Source organism: Pteropus alecto, unplaced genomic scaffold, assembly GCF_000325575.1.
Source record: "Pteropus alecto unplaced genomic scaffold, ASM32557v1 scaffold339, whole genome shotgun sequence".
NCBI classification, from domain to species: domain Eukaryota; kingdom Metazoa; phylum Chordata; class Mammalia; order Chiroptera; family Pteropodidae; genus Pteropus; species Pteropus alecto.
In genome coordinates, this window is record NW_006442509.1 from 71,626 (window position 1) to 80,766 (window position 9,141).

General features: G+C 59.8%; 1 protein-coding gene across 1 annotated transcript in view; it reads left to right on the plus strand.

Annotated features, from left to right (window-relative positions):
• Window positions 1-7,967: 7,967 nt before the first annotated feature.
• AGPAT3 (1-acylglycerol-3-phosphate O-acyltransferase 3) overlaps window positions 7,968-9,141 on the plus strand; it is a 72,735-nt gene continuing 71,561 nt past the window's right edge. The window contains exon 1 of the mRNA XM_015597638.2: window positions 7,968-8,115. The gene's annotated coding sequence lies outside the window, so the exon portion shown is untranslated. The remainder of the gene's footprint in view (window positions 8,116-9,141) is intronic.

Consider the following 9,141-nt stretch of genomic DNA (forward strand, 5'->3'; position numbering starts at 1 on the left):
GGCGGTGGTGTGACCGCCAGCCCTCCCCCTGCCTTGCCGGCTGCTCGTCCTTCCCCTGGGTCTGCAGAGCGCCTGGCCGTCCTTGACCTTTGCTTTTCTGTGTACGTGTTGGAATCAGCTCGTCAAGTTTCATGCAGAACTTTGCCAGGATTTTGACTGAACTTGCATTGACTCCGGAGGCCCGTTTGAGGGGACTTTTTTGTCTGTGTGACGTTAAGCTTCCCTGCCGTAAACACGGCACACGTCTCCATCCACGTAGGCCTTTTGAAAGGACTTTCACTTAGGTTCCGTACCGGTCCACGCGCTCTCTTAGACTCTGCGGTTAAATTGATTCCCAGGGGCCCCAATTACTTTTGTTGCTTTTGTAAGTGTGTTTTTAAAATTCATTTTAATTAAAAACATCTCTTCGACTCCTCCTCGGTGTCGACTTTATAGCCAGTCGCCTTGCCCGTTCTGAGATCGGTTTGTGGATTTGGGGGATTTTCCGTGCGAACGTCCACGTGGTCTGGGAGTGGAGGTGGCTGTTTCCTCCTGCGCCTGTAACATTTTTCCTCCCTGCGGCACTGCCTGGGCCTTCGGGGTGCTCTCGTCCTGCTCCTGACTCGACGGAAATGGTGCTGCCGCCCCCCGTCACGCTGCCGCAAATGCGGGCTGCTTGGCTCTGAACCACCCCCCGCGCCTCCGGGGTCAGAGGCGACGAGACAGGAAGGAAGCAGGTTGAAGACCGGCCTGCAGCACCATCAAGGCCACGCAAAAATGCCAGCGGGGTGGCCAAAGGGTGACGAGCCAGCGCTTGGGGACCACGTGGCCGGACCTGGGCGGGAGGCTGCGCGCATGTGGGCCGGCACCGGCGTGCGCATCCGGCCACCGCACGGCCGTGACAGTGCGCGTCAGCCGAGGGGGGCTGAGCAGAAGGCGTGAGGCACAGAGGTGCGTGCCACCCGCCCGCGGACACGCAGCACGAGGCACGCATCTGCAGGCCGCGCCGACTGACGTTCCGGGGGACGCCTGGGACCGCGGGGGGGGATGTGGGGCCTGCCGGGGACACCCGGAGCACGGTTTCTCGATGCAGGCATTGGTGGCCCGGCGTGTTTGGTTTGTGTGAGTTGAGGGGACAAGGTCGAGATGTGCGCGCCTTCCTGTACGTACGTCACACTTCAGTCAAAAGTTTGAAAGCAGCGTCGAGGCAGCGGTAGACACGGGACCGGCAGGCAGTCAACACGCGCCGTCGGTGACCCTGCCGTGCGTCGTCAGGCCGTTCAAACCAGCACCTCGGGGAGCACGGGCGGGGGTGCTGGTGGGCCCTGTGCCGCTGGAAACGCCGGCAAGACGGGGGCCTCGCCCGGCAGACGCGGCGGCTTCACTAAACATTCTGCGGCAGCTGGGAGACGGTCGCCGGCCAAGGGAAGAAAAGCAGGTGGCCTGGGACTCCTGCACAGAACGACGGACACCTGTCACACCTGAAGGGGTCCCCTCGGCACGTACGAAACGGGGCAGGGGCAGGAAGGCCTCCCCCAGCTTCTGGTGTTGGAACGTGACGTCCCGGGAGAAATGAGCAGCTACTTCTCTGAGCGGTGGGCACAGCGGGGCAGCCTCGAGGCCCGTAAATGTGTCCTCGGGTGTCACCCTTTACAGCAGTGAAATCACAAAAAAAGAGAGAATGCTTGTTTTTCTGTAGATGCCCCGTGACGGGTTAAGAAGGTTCACTTGTTCCTACAAGGATTTTACTGAGAGTGGCATTTTAGCAGAGACTTTTCCTGCACGTAGCGGTCTGATTACGTAAGGGTCCCCTTCCTTTCATCTGTGAAGCTGGTGGCGGACAGGAGCAGATTCCCTGGCTTTCCCGGAAGCGCCCGGCCGGGCCGTGGCCGGTTACTCATTGTTCCGTTACTGTATTTGGTTCGTTAATGTTTAGAGTTTTCTGCACGTATGTTCAGAAGTGAGTTTGGCCGATCGCGCCCTCTGTCGTGCTGGCCCCACCTGGGTTTGGGGTCTGGATCGTGCTGGTCTCACGGTCTCAGTTGGGTGGCCTTGCTTCTTTCCTGCTGTGTGAAAGAGCGCACGTCGCATCGGACCGGAGGGACCGGTTGCACGCGGGTCCCTGGCCCCTGCCCGCTCCCGCGCAGTCCTGGGCTTACGTTCCGGTCACAGATTTTCTCTTTTATCATGGGCTATCAGAAAGCATCATGCTTTTATTTGAGTTAAGATCTACATCGTATTTACAGAGAATTGATTCTCTCTTTTCTTTTTTTTAAAGTAGGGTTGATGTTCAGTATTATTTTCTATCAGCTTCAGTAGGTTCGATTTCCTCATCTTTAACAGTCGCAGACCGTCCGGGTTTTGCGGGCCCGTCTGAATGAGGCTCGGTAAGTTATTTTCTGGGGAGTGGTCTACCTCGGTTACCCGTCGCTGGCTTTAAACAGCCCGCCGCCTCACCGGCGCTGCGGCCCTCAGGCTCGGGGCCTCTCGAGGCTGCGGTCGGCTGTCACCGATGTTACACAAAGGCTCGGGGGGGCAGGCTGCTGGCCCGGGCTCCCCCGTGGGCCGTCGTCAGCGTTCCGAGGGCCTCCCCAGCGTGGCAGTTTGCTTATTGGAGCACGCAGACGTGGAGTGGGGGGTGGGGGGAGGCAGAGAGAGAGGGACAGAGAAGTCACAGTCTTCAAACCTTGTCTCAGAGGTGACCTTGCGTCACTACTGCTGCGGTCTTTTTGTCAGGATCCAGCCACTGGGTTCGGCCCGCCCCCAGGGGGAGGGGGTCAGCAAGGGCGTGACCATGGGGCCACCCTGCCGCTGCCCAGCACACCGTCCACTCCATGAGCGTCGTCAGCTTCCCGGCACGCAGGCCGTCCCCGAGTCACTGCGAGGTCTGACGTTAAGCTGCCCTTTTCCTTCCTGAAACGCTTTTCGCCTTTGTTCTTTCTTGAGTCACCTCCGCGGGGGTTGCCTGTTTGGTGGCTGTTGGCAAAGCCAGCTTCAGCTTTCGAGGCCGCGGCCACGTCTCTGTTTCCTGAGTCATGGCTTTCTGCTCCCGTGCTCCTCGCGTGATTCTGGAGCCCCCTTTCTAGGCTACCAGGTTGTGAGTGTAACTTCTTTTCTGTTTTTTCTGAGTGTGAGTTCTTAATTGTTCAGACTCGATTTCTAGCATAAGCGCGAAGGCTGGAACTTTCCACGCCTGGTTCTGCTGTGCAGCTGTCTTTCTGTGCCGGCGTGTAGTATCTTCAGTTTTCAATTCTAAGCGTTAGCATTTTCTGATACTGTTCTCCTGTGACCCATGAGTGATACAGAAGACGTTTTTATTTTCTAAACGTATAGAGCTTTTATATTTCTGACGTCAGCCACCTCATGGGCGGAGGACACGGCATGCGCGGCACCGCGGCTCTGCCTGCGCCTCTGTCCGGTCCGCTCTTCGACCCCGGACGTTCTCCTTGGTTCTTCCCAAATCCGCCTGTCCTGTCGCTTGGTGTCCGTTCTTTCGCACATATTTCAATGTTCTCTTCTGCCTCTGAATGTAATTATTTTACATACCACAGCTAGCGATACGGAAATATCGATAATACCAAGTGGGAGACCACAGTCTGATCCGCCGCTCGTCTGCCGCCGTGGGCCCCGGGAGCTGGCTTCTCACGCGCTCTGTAACTTCGGATCGTGGGCGTCCACCCGAGTGGGCTCCGGGTGTCGGTTCCCGCGAGGCTCCCGGAGCGAGGGCCCCCAGGACAGGCTCTGGTCTGCAACCATTTTAGGTTACTTTCTGGACTCGGAAGGGGCACGTCTGCAGATGTCATTGACAAGAAGGGAAACAACCCCACAAGTAAACCCTGAGATCGAAGAAATCGCTGCTGCTCAGGCGAATCCACACAAGTCCTGCTCAGGGAAACGCCAGTGCAGGCAGAAGGGGTGTCCCGGCTCCGGGCGTGGCGCCTCGGTGACGGAGGGCTGCGTGCGGGGAGCCCTCCGCCAGCCTGGAGCCGCCTCGGATGCCGAGCTCGAGCTCGGAGGGGAAGACCCCGCAGTCCAGCGCCTGGCGCCAGGCGCTCTCACCAGTTGGGGGCGGAATCGCAAAACGGGTCTCGGATTTTGTCCCCAGTGAAGTGAACTTGCTGGCAACTTGTCTTGCGTCCACAGGGCCGAGGTGGCTTCTGCCGTCTCGGACCAGGCGGACCGAGTCACCGCTTAGACAGTCGTCTTCAAATAGCTTTGTTTCGGTAGCTGAAAACCTGCCGTCCACCTGCTGCCCATGGCAGACCGCAGGGGTAAAGAGCGTGAGTTTTAAGCGTGGCTAACGGTAATTAGTTAAGGACTGATTCGGGGGGAAGGTGACTCTTACATCTTTGTGTGTCAAAGTTCAAAACTGGAAAAGCAGTGGAAAGGGCAAGAGGCCTGGGCGTCTCGCGGGTCGTCCCCGGGGCTCCGACCCAGGTTTCTTCTTGCTGGGGGCCTCTCCCCGCCCTCGGGCGGTCACCCCGGCTCTCCGTGTCCCCCCAGTTCTGATTCCTACGCCGCAGCCCCACGCTCTCCGCCACGTCGTCCCTCGCGTCAGACGCCCAGTCTCAGCCCTTTCCCGGGACCCAGAGCCTTCCTCCTGTCTCCCTCGTCTCTGCCACGAAGCCGCCATGCACTGTGTCCACGCCGGACCCCCGGGCCCTGCCCGTGACCGCCTTCCCTCCACGTCCCTCACACCCGTCCCGGCCGGTCACTGGTTGAACCTCGCTGGCTCCGCGTCCCGTGTCGTGTGCTCGCCTCGTGTGGACAGGCCGCGGGGGGGCCTCTGCTCCGTCAGGCTCATCCCTGCAGCCCAGATCCGGTCCCCCACCCCCTGCTCTGACCCCCGCGGGCGCCCCCCCCTTCCTCGCGCTCCGTGCTCCCGCCACAGTGGTCATTAGGCGCCTGCACCGGGCCGGGTCTGTCCTGCGCCTTTACACGCCTGTGTCTGGAACGCTCTGCCCCTTCGCCTGATTAGTCCCTACTCATCCTCCAACTGAGCTGTCACTCCCCCCACCCTGAGTGTGAGAGCGGACGCTCACATGTGCACTCACTGCACATGCACACGCACACACGTGCACTCACAGCAATGCGCACGCAACACATGCACACACGCACACACAAACACACACGCACACTGATGCAACAATGCACAGTCAATACAAGCACACACATGTGCACTCACAACAGGCACACGCACACACACGAACTCACAGCACATGCACATGCAACATGTGCACACATGCACACACTCATGCAACAATGCACACAACACAAGCACACACATGTGCACTCACAACACACACACACACGAACTCACAGCACATGCACACGCAACGTGCACACACATGCACACACACTCATGCAACAACGCACACTCAACAAAGCACACACACGCACACAATGCACTCACAACACATGCACACTCAACACACGCATGTGCACACAACACATGCACACATGCACACTCATGTAACATGCACACACAACACATGCACACACAAACATACACACATGCACACGCAACAATGCACACAACACAAGCACACACATGTGCACACATGCGCACGGTGCACTCATACAACATGTGCACACACTCAACATGTATGCACTCACACAACACGTGCACACACACACTTAACACAAGGACGGGCTCCTTGCACACTCCTTCGCAGCTGCTTTCACCAGTTCACGCTGCGTGGCTGACCTGGCCGCCTGCCCTGGTTACGGGGTGGAACACACACTTTTAACACAGGGACGGGCTCCCTGCTTGCACACTCCTTCGCAGCCGCTTTCTCCAGTTCACGCTGCGTGGCTGACCTGGCCGCCTGCCCTCGTTACGGGGTGGAGGCCATGAGGGCTGCACTCGACTCCACGGGGCTGCTGCGCGAGCGTTCGCTGTTCTGGCCGCCCGCACCCAGACCGGCGTCTGCTTAGCCCCCGGCGCAGCCCTGCGTTTCTGTGCCAGCTTCTGGTTTTCCCGTCGCTGAATCACTTCATGGCTCAGCAGATCCGAGGGGAGCATCTTTTTTTCCTCTAAGCCACCAGCCAGAACAGCAGTGACTGCTGGTTGCCGAGTCCGCCGTGGGGCACCTGGGTGGCTGCTTGGTGGGGACGAGTCAGGCCCGTGTCCCTCCGTTCTCGGGGCCGCTCAGCGTGTGAGGGCTGCGTCTGGGGCTCCCCGCAGCGCAGCGGCTCTGGGGCTTTGCAGTGCCTGGTCGTCTGGTGCTGGGCCTCGGTCCCAGTCCCAGTGGGGTGGCCTGTCCCGCATTACTGTCAGGGCGCACCGAGGACGCCTTGTTCTCAGCAGCTGCGTTTGCCGCCGTTTGCGCGTGCGTGTCTGTGTGTGTGTTTGGTCACATATACGCCTGTGGCCTTTTGAAAATACATTTCTAAACTTCCATGTTTATGGCAGGGCAGGTTTATTTAGCACCAGTGACGTTGCCAGTTCCTCTGTTTATTCTCACTCACGTGCATCTCCCAGATAATGACACAAGCGCCTAGGGAGAGAGCCCCCGACCCAGCCCTGGGCACCACGTGGGGTGAGCGGGCAGCGGTCACCCGAGGGTTTCAGAGAAGCTTCGTTTGACACTGTGTTCGACACATGTGACAAGTAGCGGTGTACTAACTGCACAGCAGGAGAGACTTGTCACCAGGCCCCTGGTTTGATGGTGGAGCTGGTCCCTTCTAATGCGGGGGGCGGGGGCGGGGCGAGAGACAGACAGACAGCCGGGGCGGGGGCGGGGAGAGACTATAAATAAGAGAAGCTTCTTACAAATAAGAACTGTTTTAGGAAGAAAGGAGAATCGGAAAGGAAGGGCGGTGATCGTGAGCGTCGGTGCGCGCTCACCGATCGGGCACTGATTTCCAGACAGGAATCGGTTTCTTCCAAAATTTACAAAAGAGGGAGAATTGGAAATGCTCGCTAATCCTGTCGTCTTCATCTTGTAACCGGTCACGTTGTGTTTCCAGGAAGGAGTTAGCGTCCCACCCCGCAGGGAGGGGTTCACCGCCGTAGACGCCTCTGAAGCCAGAGGTGGGGAAGCTAAACACTTCTAAAGTTCTTAACATGTGAGTGGAAAAGGTGACGGGGCTGAGGGGGACTAGCCCTCGGGGAGCGTGTGGCGTCTGAGCCTGCCGTGCCCCACCTGCCGCTGGCCACACGGGCCGCGGAGCACAGGGAGCCCAGGTGAGGCGTCGCCGCCATCGCGCCGTCTGAGGGCGAAGCGGTGATTTCCGGGTGCATCGGGTTAATAAAACGTGTTAAGTTGTTTCTGCACGTTCCTTTCCACTTTTTAACGTGGCCGCTGGAACATTCGAAGGTGCAGATGTGCGTGTGTTCCTGGCTCAGGTCGCGTTTCCCCTGGACAGGGCTGTCCCTGTGCCAAGGAGCCTCAGCTGGGAGGCGCTTTGCGACCTTGGGCGAGCCCCCGCCTTCGTGCCCTGGGGCAAGCCGCCGCCTTTGGGCCTTGCACCCCAGGAGTGAGCGGGAGGTGGCCTGGCATGCCAGCCCGTGCCCTGCCGGACCCTGGACGTCCCTGACTACGTGCAGTGGACACACGCCTAGTGCTCAGGCAGGGTCTGGTGATGAACCACCAAGCGTGTTAATGTTGTCATTAACAAATGTCCTGCGATGTCCTTTTACAGCACAGAAATGGACTTGCCACGCTGTCAACACCCAGGATTCAGGTGGGAGGGCTTCCGATCAGGGACCCCAGTTTGGGACCCTGGTTGCTGCGGCCCCCTGGGCCTCCCCAGGACGACTGTCGGCCTTTGGACAGGAAGGCCCGGCAGAGCCCGGGCGTGTGGCTACCCCAGGGAGCAGTCTGCCCAGCTGTCCCCCACGAAGCAGCCTCCGGGAGGGCCCGCTGGGTCCTGGGACTTGCTGCGCATGGGCCGGCTTCAGGGCTGGATCTCTCCGCCACAGGCGCAGGTGTCTGTCTCCTAGAAGAAGCTCCCTTGACGTGCTGGGTCACCTCGTGGTTCTCTGCCACACAGCGCCTTCCCGGCCGGCTCCAGGGCGGGCCGGGTCCCAGTGCAGCCGCCCTGCAGGCCTCCCCTCCGCCCTTCATGTCCTGAAAGCATTCGACTGGAGGTGCGGGCGGTGCCCTCCCCACGGCAGCTTGCGGGTGTCAGGTGAGCAGCATGTCACAAAAAGTGCGTCTCCAGCTTGGCCGCTCTCTGTGCTTCTCACGTTGTCCCCTGACGTAGAGGGGCCACAGCAGCCACCCCGTCCCCTGGTCGCCAGACTGGACGGTGCGGTCACAGCCCGGCCTGCGGCCCAGGCTCCTGTGCGGGGCTCCCCGTGCCCACTGGCCAAGGACAGGTAAGCCGGGCGTGGCCCAGTGCTGGGATCCGAGGGACAGCCGAGGACTTGACCTTGAGCGTGGACACGGGCTTGACCTTGAGCGTGGACACGGGCTTGACCTTGAGCGTGGACACGGGCCCGCACCAGCGCTCCACGCGCACGTCGGCGTTAGGGGCGTGTCTGTTTCTTCGTCCCTGCCCCCCCATCTTGCGTCGCCCGTAATGACTGAGCCGACAGTGATGCTTTACCCTTGCTCAGAAGGGCACCCTCTGTGCCCCGGCAGACGAAGCTCTGACGGGGCTGTGGTTTCACCTCCCAGCGAGCTCGCAGGGACCGGGGCCTGGGGACCATTAGCACACGCGTGAGAACTCAGTGTCCCCGGACCCCAGAACAGAAGGTTCCCCGACAGCCCGTGAAGAAACGGCTTTCAGCGGAATCTCGCCCGTGCTCACGACCGGCTGTTTCCTACCTGAGCTGACTGGAGGGAGATGCCGCCCTGCTCTGTGGGACCAGGGTCTGCGGGTGCGGGGCCAGGCTCCACCCGGGCGGGCGCGGGGACACCCCAGGGCTGGGCACGTGGGCCCAGGGTCGCCAGGTGTCCAGAGGCAGCTGTGGACTCCTGCTTCCATTTGCAGAAGGTTATCTTGGTCTTCGTTTTTTTCTCTATTTTTTAAAGTATATTTTTGTTAATTATTTTTCCTAGGAGTTTGTGCTTTTAGCTACGTTTTCAAGTTTTTTTCTATAAAGCTGTTCCTAACACCCTCTCATTTAAAACATTCTGCCCGTCTGGCCACGCCTCACTTCTTTCCCGATGTCCTTTACGCTCCTGTGCTGGCATGCTGGCGCTCCCTCCC